General features: G+C 45.8%; 1 long non-coding RNA gene and 1 pseudogene across 1 annotated transcript in view; both read left to right on the forward strand.

Moving 5' to 3' along the window:
* The window catches only part of LOC138847915 (uncharacterized), a 63,876-nt gene that overhangs the window by 46,459 nt on the left and 4,408 nt on the right, over positions 1-13,009 (forward strand). The gene's annotated exons all lie outside the window — the stretch shown is intronic.
* On the forward strand, positions 3,201-11,994 carry LOC138847914 (GDNF family receptor alpha-2 pseudogene; annotated as a pseudogene).

Here is a 13,009-nt window from a genome sequence, read left to right on the forward strand (position 1 = left end):
CTCACAATGAAGCCTACAAGCAGGATGATTTGAGGTTCTCTGCTAGATAGGCTAACTGGAGGAGAAAATTGATATTCTCAAGTAAAAGAACATCTAAACAAAATAATAGTATCCACGTTACCATATAAGTTATACACTGATTACCAGAAGTAGCACAAAGCAATAGGTTAAAGAGCAAAAATATGGTGACTAGTGCCACAGCTCACTTGGCTAATTCTCCACCTGCAGCACCGGCACCACAGGTTCTAGTCTCAGTTGGGGCACTGGATTCTGTCCTGGTTGTTCCTCTTTCAGTCCAACTCTCTGCTGTGGCCTGGGAGTGCAGTGGAGGATGGCCCAGGTACTTGGGCCCTGCACCCACATGGGAGACCAGAAGGAAGCACCTGGCTTCTGCCTCAGATTGGCACATTTCACAGCCATAGTGACCATTTGGTGGGTGAACCAAGGGAAAAGGAAGACCTTTCTCTCTGTCTCTCTCTCTCTCTAACTCTGCCTGTTTAAAAAAATTAAAAAAATAAAAATATGGTGGCAAGCAGATATGAGGTAATTTGGTGAACTAAAGGTCTAACAGTCAATTTAAATTTGAGAAAATAATAAATTTAGGAAAATCAAGGAACGTTTATGTCATTTACTATTAAAATCACTAATGAAATACATGAGCATCTAAATCTATACTTTATAAAATATCAGTAACCACAGAGTTATTTATAGTCCTCTAGACCACCAGAAAACTTAAAACCTATATCAACTCAAAAGATAGATTTAGCATAGGGCTGGTGCTGTGGCGCAGTGGGTTAACACCCTGGCCTGAAGCACCAGCCCCCCATATGGGCACCACTTCAAGACCCAGCCTGCATCACAGGCATCACATATGGGCACTGGTTCAAGTTCCAGCTGCTCATTTCCTATCCAGCTCTCTGCTATGGCCTGGGAAAGCAGTAGAAGATGGCCCAAGTCCTTGGGCCCCTGCACCCACATGAGAGACTGGGAAGAAGCTCCTGGTTCCTGGCTTGGGATTGGTGCAGCTCTGGCTGTTGTGGCCATCTGTGGAGTGAACCAGCGATGGAAGACCTCTCTCTCTCTCTCTCTCTCTCTCTCTCTTTTTCCCTCTCTCTCTCTCTCTCTCTGCCTCTCAACTCTTTATGTAACTCTTTCAAATAAATAAATAAATCTTTAAAAAAAGAGATAGATTTACTATATTGGTAAAAGGCAGATTTACTATATTGGAATGTGAAAATGAATATACTGGACAAGATTTATATTGGAGGGTACATATGGAAGCGACCAAGAAACCTTAGCAAAGTTTTTGGTTCGTTCATCCCACAATGAAAAAGCCAAGCAATATGGACTAAGTTTGTAAGTGCTAGGATTGCATTAAAATGGATAATTAAAAACTTAATGAAGATAATTCAAGGAAGGACAATCCGTTTATCTGAAACATCTTGAATGATTATATATCCAAGTGGTAGCAGTAAATTCAGAGATGAACAAATATACAAAAGATATACAGTGCTCAAAAATATTGCATTTCCATAAATAGACTTTTTTACTTGATAGGGACAATAATAATATAAAAGGCAGCTATAAAAAAGGGGACTTGGTAAAAAATATTATATTACAATTACAAAAAAGAAAAGAGCATATGTATTTTTTTAAGATTTATTTTATTTATTTGAAAGAGTTAACAGAGAGAGGTAGAGTCAGAGAGAGAGAGGGAGGTCTTCCATCCACTGGCTCACTTCCCAAATGACCACCACAGCCAGAGTTGTGCTGATCTGAAGCCAGGCACTTCATCTGGGTCTCCCACATGAGTGCAAGGGCCCAAAGACATGGGCCATCTTCTACTGCTTTCCCAGGCCATAGCAGAGAGCTGCATCTGAAGTGGAGCAGCTGGAACTTGAATCAGCACCCAAATGGGATGCCAGTGCTGCAGGCTGGGGCTTTAACCCATTGCCCCATAATGCTGGCCCTCATATGTATTTAAAATAAAGATCATGGCAATAATTAGGAAATTTTTCAAGGAAAAGTATTTATATCTAGAGATACTCTATTTTTCAAGATTTAGTTATTTATTTTGAAGGAGTTACAGAGGGAGAAGGAGAGAGAATTTATATCTGCTATTCACCTCCTAGATGGACACAATGGCCAGCACTGGCCACAACCAAAGCCAGGAGCTTCTTTCAAGTCTCTCACAAGGGTGGCAGGGCCCAGAGAGCTGGGACATCATCTGCTGCTTTCCCAGGCCAATTGCAGGAAGCTATATCAGGAGTGGAGCACTTGGGTGATGAACTGGTGCCCATGTGGGATGCCAGTGCTGCAGTTTGCAGCTTTACTTGCTATGCCAAAACACTAGCTCCTAGAGATACTCTTTAAAATGTAATAATGGAAGGCACTGTTATATATAACTCAGGAACAGACAAAACATATATAGCCAATAATGAGAACATTGTTCCATTAGACTATGCTGGTTCTAAGAAATGTGTGTAATTCAGTGGCTAAGAGAGAGTGTCAGTGGTCTCACAATTAAAATTGAGCAAGATGTCCTGAGGTGCACAGTGGGAGGAGTGGCTGACAGATGATGTACATCTGTTGGAAATAAATTAAAAGATAAACCTAAAAATACAAAAGGGCTGCATTTGTTAATATATATTGTTTATTGTAAGTAAAAACTCAATTTATAGGTGAGAAACTGCCAACCAGTTATGAGGACCACTTGGTGAAAAACCTCACTACATTTGCATCAAAATTCAAGGGAAAACAGAAATGAATGAAACATAAAGTGAAATTTTGCAGACTATCCAATAAATCTTGAAGGAAGCATACTTGTAAGCAGCACTACACCACTGAATTCATAACAATATGATAATTTGTGGGTTATCAGAACTAAAGAAAGATTTAAAAATATACCACCTGGAATGTGAAAATGAATATACTGGACAAGATTTTAAAAACTGGGTACTTAAAATTGTTAACAAAATAGAAATTGTCATTTTGTTGATGATATCATATTGTTGTAATTGGCTGTCCCTAGGATACTGATGATTCACACAAGTGATAACAGTAAATTAAAACAAAATAGAACAAAATAAAGGCAGCTGCAGCTGCGGGGCGGGGTGGGGACCGGGAGGAGGAGGTGGGTGCGGAGGCTCGGGTGGGTGGGTTTGCGCCCCAGCAGGACAGGTGGGGGGGAGCCAGTGAGTTTCCCGCCCAGGCACCAGGGAGAAAGCCAAAAAAAAAAAAAAAAAACTGTGGGATTTATTTAACGTGATCTTGGCAAACGCCTTCTGCCTCTTAGCCAAGACCCTCCGCTCTTCGGCCAGCCCTTCCTCCCTGCAGGGCCCGAGCTCCACCGCTGGCGCCCTGGTGACTGTGTCCAGGCGACTGAGCTGTGCGGAGCGGAATCCGACTGCAGCTCCAGCTACCGCACACTGTGGCAGTGCCTGGCGGGCCGCGACCGCAACCCCGGGCTGGCCCACAAGGAGTGCCAGGCGGCCCCGGAGGCACTGCAGGAGAGCCCACTGCAAGTGGGGCATGAAGGAGCTGCAGTGCCTGCAGAAATACTGGAGCCTCCACCCGGGGCTGACCGAGGGGGAGGAGTTTTAGGAGGCCTCTCCCTGCCAGCCAGTCACCTCCCACCTCTCCGACGTCTTCAGGCTTGCCTCCTCTTCTCAGGAACAGGGGCAGACCCGGCGGTCAGCGCCAAGAGCAACCAGGCCAGCAACCTGAACGGCAACTGCAAGAAGCTGCGCTCCTCCTACATCTCCATCCTCAACCCAGGAGCTCGCACACGGAGCTCTGCAGCTGTTGCCAGTGCCACAAGGCCCTGTGCCTGTTCTTCAACCGCGTGCCCAGCAAGTACACCTACCACATGCTCCTCTGCTCCTGCCGAGACCAGGCGTGTGCGAGCGCCGCTGCCAGACCATCCTGCCCAGCTGCTCCTACGAGGACAAGGAGCGCCTACCTGCCTGGACCTGCGTGCCCTGAGCCACACTGACCACCTGTGCCAGTCCAGGCAAGCCAACTTCCACACCAACTATCGAGCCTCCTACCGGACACTCACCTGCTGCCCAGGGGACAGTTACCAAGTGTGTCTGGGCTCCTACGCGGGCATGGTTGGCTAAGACATGACACCCCACTACATGGACTCCAGCCCCACTGGAGTGGTGCAGCTGCCGCAGCGGGGGAACACAGAGGAGGACTGTGAGAGGTTCCTGAGGGACTTCACTGAGAACCTGCACCTCTGGAATGCCATCCAGGCCTTCGGCAATGGCACAGATGTGAGCATGTCCCCAAAGGGCCCCTCTTTCCTGGCCACGTAGGCCCTCGGGTGGAGAAGATGCCTTCTCTGCTGGGTGACCTGGGTGACAGCACTGGCCTGGGCACAAGTGCCGTGACCACCTGCCCTTCTGTCCAGGAGCAGGGGCTGAAGGCCAACAGCTCCAGAGTTGAGCCTGTGCTTCAGGGAGCTGATGACAGACATCATCCCAGAAAGCAGCAAGGTGATCAAACCCAACTCAGGCCTCAGCCGAGCCAGGCTGTCAGCTGCCTTGACTGCGCTCCCCCTCCTCATGCTCACCTGGGCCTTGTAGACCCCACCCTGGGGAACTGTGTCCACAAGGCTTCTGGAAGCACCTCTGACAAGAACTCCTGCCTGACACAGCAGACACAGAAACACACAAGACAACCACACACACCTTGCAAACAAAACAAAACAAAATAAGACAAAAGCGAGTCTTGTCTCTGAGCCTGTCTCCTCCCAGGTTTCTTCTCTGAAGTTTTTCTAAGCTGGACAGACAAGCAGGGGGGCAGCCTCCATCCTCGGCTGGAGTTTTCTTCTCTGGACCCCTTTGAAGCAAGAGACCAAGACTCCTGCTGCCAGGGGAACATGTGACTGTGCCTGCTGCAGGCTGAGGCAGGGCAGCCCCTGCTGGACACCTGCCAGGGACAGCGGGCACTGGGAACCTGTGGGTCCCGTCTGCCCCTCCTCTTAGCTGCAGGAGTGCTGACTGCTTCTGTGCCCTCAGCAGGCCGGTGGGCCAGAGTCTGGCATGGGTGGGGGACCCCTGCAGAAGGGGTGATGTACCCTGAGCTCCCTGGGAGGCACGGATGGCAGAGAGCCCAGCCCAGCCCAGCCCGCCTGGGGCACCAGCTCCAGGGTGGAGGTGGGGGCTTCTGCCTCCTTGGTGGCAAGAGTTTTAGGGTCAGAGAGAAATGAGGCTTTGTTGGTGCTGGGTGGGTGGGTGTGTGGTCTCGCTGGAGAAGGGCAGCAGGATCCGGCAGTGGGCACAGGTCTCCAGCAGTTGTCTGCATGCCCCTCTCATGTCCATGCCCCCCTCCATCCCTGAGACCTAAGTCAGCTGTACATACAGTCTTTCCAAATGTGTGTATATGCACATCACATCCATGTGTCCTGTGGTTCCCTGTTTTTTTCCTTTTTTTAAGAAATGGACCTATCGAAATAATACCCCTTCCACTCCTCCCTCCCAAGATGAATGAAAAGGTGTTATTCTAAAGTTTACTTTTAATAACATTGTCTACAATGGGAACAGACAGCCCCTGGCCACTCCACTCCCTCTGTGTGCCTGGCTGCTGTCAGCCCAGCTGGGGCTGGCCCTGGGGCCCCTGGTCTGCATTCGTGGTTAATTAAGCAAAAGGCGCCAATAAAAAAAAGAATACATGTGTTACAATTATATGCTAATTACTGTAATTAGTGCAGGAGCAATGGTAGAGTAAGAGCCAATAAAAGCAATTTGCTACACAATGTTCCGTTACAATTAAATAATAATTAGATAATTACAAAAAGCTAAAAAAGTTAAACCAAGTAAACATCAGGGCAGTTACCAGGATAATATCTGTGGTATTCTCTTGTGTTGACTGATGCAACCAAAAATCTCAATACTAGTGATAAATGTGGATTTCCTAAAACCACAAAATAGTTTAAAAATGTGTGATTCTCATAGCATGAACAAATACTTTGGTGATAAACCATTCAGAAATACTGTGTACATGAAGGATTCCAAGACAACTTAGACATTTTTCAGAGGGCTAATAATCTTACAATGAGAAAGCCAATGCAGCTGTCTATGGGCTCTTGATGCTAGATCAAGATACACTAAGAAAATGAAATTATAGAAATTATATGTAGGTAATATCTTTGAATTCAAAGACAAAAATGGATGGGTGTAACTTTTATAATAAAATGATGTTGTGATAACCATGAGTGAATAAAGTATTTTGGCAGAAACAATGAATGCCTAGAAATATAATCAAAATCATATAAAAAATTGCAGAAACTAAAATCCAGAACAGGTCTTGCTCTTTCCAGAGTGATCTTAAAGGAACAACAAGAGCACTATTAAATTTCAACATCAATAGGAAAGTAATCCCATAAAAAATCCATAAAGGGTGAAAAGCATCCTTGAAACAAAGAGTACTCTGGCCTAGATGTCTCTGAGAAGTTTTGAAGATAGAAATTGCTTGTTCCAGAATTTGGAGTGAATTGACAGCACAATGAAAAAGCTAACAAACATGGTCACATGCTCAGGGTGCTAGCACTGGTATTGTTACAGTCGAATTAGAGTTGAATTGCTCTTGCCACCCCAAAAACGCTCCAAGAGACCTTCTCTCATGTAATTAACAAAGGGTAAAGTTTATTGATGTTCCGACATGTCGGGGCCCCCGTCCTAGTACAGGCGAGTGGCCTCGAATAGTCTTGGGTTGGGGTTTTTATACACATTGAAACAAAGAAAATCAATCATTGCATAGAGCAGACAGTGATATAGAGTAAACAATTGATACAATTTAAGTGATTTTACAACCAGTTGATTTATGAATACAGGGAGTGATACCTAGGAATGGAGCCGAATGGCGATAAGGGACACATGGTGGAGTCAGGGGTCCAGGAGGCAGAGATATATGGTGACTTCTTCTATCTCACTTAGGTGAAACTGAGGTTATGCTCACATTGGGGTAATTTACTGACTAATGGCTATGCAGAGCAAGTCTAACAAGGTCAGGAAAGTTCACCAGAAGAGGTTGGGGGGGAAGCAGCTTTTAACTTTTTAACCCTTCATTCCCCACTCCTCTTAGGCCAGGGTCTCTAATCTTAGAGACCATCTGTTTCCCCTTTCCCGTGTGTTACATATTGTTGACGAATTCCCATGAGTTTAACATTTTTAGCTAGGGAGACTTAGTGAACCACGACTCAAACCATCCCTGTTGCTGAAGTCTGCCCCACTGTCTTTCCTCTAAGCGTTTACGTAGTTGAGCCATGTTGTCCCTCGCCACCCCTGTCTTGTCTACATAGAAGCAGCATTCCTCCTTAAGGGCTGCGCATAACCCCCCCCCCCTCTATGAAAATGAGATTCAACCCCCGCCTGTTCTGCAATACTGAAATGCAGATACTGGGCTGTATCTGGGAGGTTGTGGAAGATTTGTCAGGCAGAAGGGGTGGGGATCTCCACCTGGCAGGTTATCAGGTAGAAGGGGGCAGGGCAGGATGCAAAGGCCGGGCTTCCAGTGAAACATTGTCAGGATGACTGAGGTGCAGATGCATATGCTGGACACATTAGGCCTTTATGTCACACACACATAAGCTCATAACTGACCTTCTGTCTAATATTTTCCCCTCAAGAGGTAATACCCAAAATTCTTCTTTGGGATTATGGATGGAGTTCCGTTTTCTGTAACTTCTTCGAAGCTGGCATGTGGGCGTCGAGGGGGGTTTGGGTATTTCCTCTTGCTACCTGTCTTATGGTGTGCAACAGTGGCCTTGGAAAGACAGTGCCGCTCGGTCCAGAGGGCTGTTCAGGTAGTCCAGTGGAATGGGCTGGAAGCCTTGCCTGATGACCATTTGGAGTTTAACAGCTTTTAGTCTGTTAGAGACAAAACGAACAAGGGCATTAAAAACACACAGTGCAAAGAGAAGCATCAAGATTGCAGAAGTTATTGGGCCAATGAGAGGAAACAGCCAGGATTTCTGTGACCAGATATCAGGCCAGAAATCGCAGCCCTGCTTTGCCTGGTCCTGGAGCTGTTTGGCTTTTTCCAGGAAAATTTGGATTTGTACCTGTCTAGTCTGATTGACCCAGAGACAACATTTTTCCTAGAACATGGCACAGACACCCCCCAGAACAGCACTTAGCATGTCTAATTTTTTTTTATAACCTTTTGTGACTTCACACACCCTCTTTAACTTACTTGAAACATTTTATCATTTTTATTTTAGTTTAGAGTAAACTAGCCATCAGGATTCTTACAAACCATGTCCTTTTCTTATTTAAAAAGCTCTTTTCTTTTTAACCCTTTTTACCAAGAACACTCTTTCCTTCTAAACCTTACTTACCAAGTACTTATTTTTATCCTTGTGATGTTTTTCATAGAGCCTGGTTGGCTCTTTCTGCCTTACCGGAAGACTGAGGTCTCCATGCAGAGTGAAGGTGCCTTACAAATCCCTTGTGTGATCTAGAGCTCTGGTTAAGGCAATCAGTTCTGCTAAATGAACAAAAGTTCCTGGGGGCAGAGCATGCTGTAACTGTTGCATACCCTGAGAAGCAGGTCCCGTCTGACAAAGCTGCTTCCATCTATGAACCAAACTTTATCTGTGTTAGTCAGGGGGCTATCTTTTAGGTCCCTTTTGCTGGTATAGATCAAGTCTATAGTCTCAGTACAGGAGTGGAGGGGACCACTTTCCCCTGGAACTGGCAGGGAGGGCTTTTTAAGTTTATTTTTAAGGCCTGGCTGGGTGTGTGAGGCCCAGACCTATCCATGGGGTGCTATTAAGAGAATTGTAAGAGATGCAAATCTCCCTTAAGGGAGGCACCCTGTTGACTTGCATTACATGGCTGGACTAGGAGGAGAGCTGAATAGGAGGCTGATAGAAATAGGCAACTTGCATTTTACTGACCCTAGGCCATCCCCAATAGCAGTGGCTGGAGCTGGAAGCTGGGCAGAGCCAAAGGCTTTTTAGCTCAGGGCCACAGGGTCTGCGGTTCTGAACCAGGAGTCCTTCGACACCCAGGGCAGTTCCATGTCCAGTAGCCTTGCTCTTGGCAGAGTTGACAGAAGGCAGTCGCTGTTACAACAGCTGCTTGCCCAATGCCCTGGCTCCTTATGTCAGCAACAGGTGCCATTTGGGGTGCATTGGCTTTGCTGGGTTTCCTTGACAGTGGATCACCGTGTAAAGCAGCCACTGATTGGCCTGTTGCCCATCCTTATATCGCTCCTGCTGCTAGCTTGCTCCTCATTTTCCTGGTCTCTAATAAAGTGGACCAAGGAGGCAGCCTCTATGATGTCAGTCAAGGGGGTGCTCAACCCCGTCCCTGATTTTTGGAGGTTTTTTTTTTTTTTTTTTAATATCAGGGTGAGCTAAAAAACTATGGTCATGGGCAAATTCTGACACTTAGTATTTTCCTGCGAGTTAAGACCGTGCCCATGAGAAGAACTATGATCTTTTAGGTAAGATCAACTGTGGTGACCTGCTTGCATACTTTGAGGTCATCAGTGCAACTTCCTATCTATCCCTCAATTTGGTTTAAAAGGGGAGTTCTGCCCATTTACCGCGTACACCAAAAAATCGATCTAGCTGTCACATTTTAACCTCTTATTCTGGCTATGCTGCTTGGTCCTCTATACTGTGACCAGGCATTATTATAGAAATGGTCAGTCATCCCTTACATAAGGTCTGGGGGTCAAACTGTATATTACTGTGGAGAGTCCTGCAGAACAATGGTAACTTCCCTTCTGGAAAAGAAAAGAGGAGAAGTGAGGCAGTGAGTCGGGTCTCTAGCCTGACTTCCTGGGCTTTCAGATTTAACCAGCGTTTAACCAGTGCTTACTGCGTAGCCTGACTTAGAGGAGAAATTGTGGCAGAGGTCTCTGCCATCCTTTGGCCTCCAGATATTTACCGTGTAGCCAGTGGGTTATGGGCCTGGGTTTCTGGGTTTTCACCGTGTAGCCTGTGGACACTAGAGCCTTTTTGGGCTCCTGGAACCCAGTTTTTTAGCATTTGCCGCATAACCATCTCCCGTCATCTCTAAGTCTCTTTTGGCACACTTTTTCCCTTTTGGCTAGACCTCCATTTGATCTACATTTGAACTAGCAATGCCTGGTTGTTACACAATAAATTACTTAGGCAGAACATGAATTTTATGTCTTTTGTTGTCAAATAAACCAGAAATAAAAACCCTGAACATTAGAGTTACTACACAAAATTATCACATAACTCAGAATAATTTAACAGAGTCAAAAAGAGCTTACAGGACCTAATTTTAGAAATGGCAGGGTAGCCGATTAAACAGACACTGTTAAAATAGACATTACAGTTTTTGTGAAAACAGATTTTAAGATTTATGATTTAGACCATTTTTAAACATTTTAAAACTTTTTATGACTTGTTTACACTTTTGGAAACTTTACACCCGTAGTTACTTTTATATAGCCTTGAATTGTCATGTGTGGACAACCTATGAGAATACATGCTAACAAACTCAAACAGTCTCTCTTATCGAATTTGAGATGTTAAAAGTATACATAATACACTCTTCTAAGTTTTACTTAGTACTGATGCTAGATGACTTAAGACACAGAATTATTAATGAATACCATACCAGTATCTGAAATAAAAGTCAAAATTACATTTCCAGGCTTTTAAGTAATATAAGGACAACACCTTCTGAGCAGCAAACATGGTCACTAGTGCATGGTTACAACTTTGAAAAGATCTTTATCATTAAAAGAAACAAGTTTAAAGCACATCAAAGACATGTAAAACTGAGCAAGCAAGCCACTGAGCAAACCGAAGGGCATTTGCATTACCTCAATTTTCTGAACCAATCTGCATTGGCTTACTTTAGTTAACAACATAAAGGCTTGTATACACAGAATTTACTCTTATTTTTATAAGACTATTTTAGCTGGAAAGCAAACATGAATACAGCATAGGTCTGACACCATTTATAACATTTTAATACATTTTACATAGTCTGAATTGACTCAAGCAGCTGTTACTTTAACAAATTCAGAGTCTCATCCTTTGAGAGTTCCAGGGATCCGACTGGAAGCCCAAAGTTGGAAGACTCGATTTAGAATTTAAGCTGTCAGAGTCAAACCATTTAGCCAAAATTAGTACATTTTTGATCAGTTGGGTAATCACTCAAACATTAAAAACAGATAAACAACGTAGTCTCAGTACTACAAATAGAAAAACATGAAACCTTCAAGACAGGTGAACACTCTCATCAGATAAGTCAGGGACAGCAGCACAGAAAAGAGCTGATAAAAACCCATTTACATTTTGGAATAACCTGTTAAGAATTTTTAAATTAAGACAACATTTTTAAAGTTTTTATTATACAGTTTAGAACAGTTGGTTCTGAATGGAATTTTCCCATAATGTGTCCCCCTTGGTTGTACAAAACAAGAGATAAAGACCTCCGGAACAGGCACTGATCCGGAGTGAGATTGCTTCGCCCGCCTGGTGAACACGAAGCTGCAGGTTACGGCCCATTTAGACTCTGTAGCTGCAGGGCCGTGGAGCCACAAACACATTTACACCACACACACGCTGTTTTCCATTGCAGACACCAGGCAGGTCCCTGGTAGAGGGGCAACAGAAGCCCCCCCTTCCGCACAAAGGCGGGCCTGAGTACCGAGTGCCCCAGGGTGACTTACCGGGTCCTGAAGTCCAGGAGATCCATCCATTTGCCCCATTTGGTCGGCCATGGGGAGTCAGTCTGGGGGGACGGGTATGGCTCGGGGAGTTAGGGTCCTGACGAATAAGTCAGGAGGCGCGCCTTCCCATCCTCCGCCTGCCATTCCTGGGCCCCAGCTGAGTCCTGCAGGTTGAGGCTCACAGGGCCAGCTTTGTTTGAACACACAGGGGGTTTCAGCACTTGCTAATGGCACAGCAGGGGTTTCCCTGCTGCCTGTGAAGGGGAGTGGAGGGATCTGCTGGCCCCTGGGGAGCTGCTTCTCATACCCTCTCCTGTGGCCCCCGCTGCTGGCCCCACAGCCAGGGCCGGGTGGCTGGTAGGGAGGAGGGAAAATCAAATCTTCAGAGTCGCCCTGTAAAACAGAATAGAGCGGCGCCGAGGCTGAAGTCTTAGTTTGTTTCATCTGCTTTGCTGGGACGGTCCTGGATGACCAAAGAGGCTTTAACCAGGAAAGGGAGTTTTTACCAGATCTTGCCAGACCAGGATGTCAAGGGTGCCCTCAGGCGCCCACCCTACTTCAAAGGTAGGCCAATCTGCAGAACAAAGGGTGGTTAGTCTCCCTTTCTAAGAGTTGTCTAAATCCTTCCCATTGTCTGAATTTCAGAAAGGTAAATACAAATAGCCAAAAACAAACACCAAAGAGACTCGCAAAAAGGCACTGAACAAAACAAAAAAGACAAAAATGGAACATCGGCCTCATGCCAGAGGTGGGGAGCCTGCCCCCCCTACAGAGTCCCAGATGGGGTCCGAGAACCACACTGACACACAGACACAGATACAAATGCAAGTTCCGGAACCACTTCAGAACCTACAAATGCAGACTCTGGGACCACTTCAGAGTCTTGCGACAATGCCACACACAAACAGACAAACACAGACTCTGGAACCGCATCAGAGCCCTGTGACAATGCCGGCAATACAAATGCAAGTTCCGGAACCACTTCAGAACCTACAAATGCAGACTCTGGGACCACTTCAGAGTCTTGCGACAATGCCACACACAAACAGACAAACACAGACTCTGGAACCGCATCAGAGCCCTGTGACAATGCCGGCAATACAAATGCAAGTTCCGGAACCACTTCAGAACCTACAAATGCAGACTCTGGGACCACTTCAGAGTCTTGCGACAATGCCACACACAAACAGACAAACACAGACTCTGGAACCGCATCAGAGCCCTGTGACAATGCCGGCAATACAAATGCAAGTTCCGGAACCACTTCAGAACCTACAAATGCAGACTCTGGGACCACTTCAGAGTCTCGCGACAATGCCACACACAAACAGACAAACAC

Source organism: Oryctolagus cuniculus (assembly GCF_964237555.1).
Source record: "Oryctolagus cuniculus chromosome 17 unlocalized genomic scaffold, mOryCun1.1 SUPER_17_unloc_3, whole genome shotgun sequence".
NCBI lineage: Eukaryota > Metazoa > Chordata > Mammalia > Lagomorpha > Leporidae > Oryctolagus > Oryctolagus cuniculus.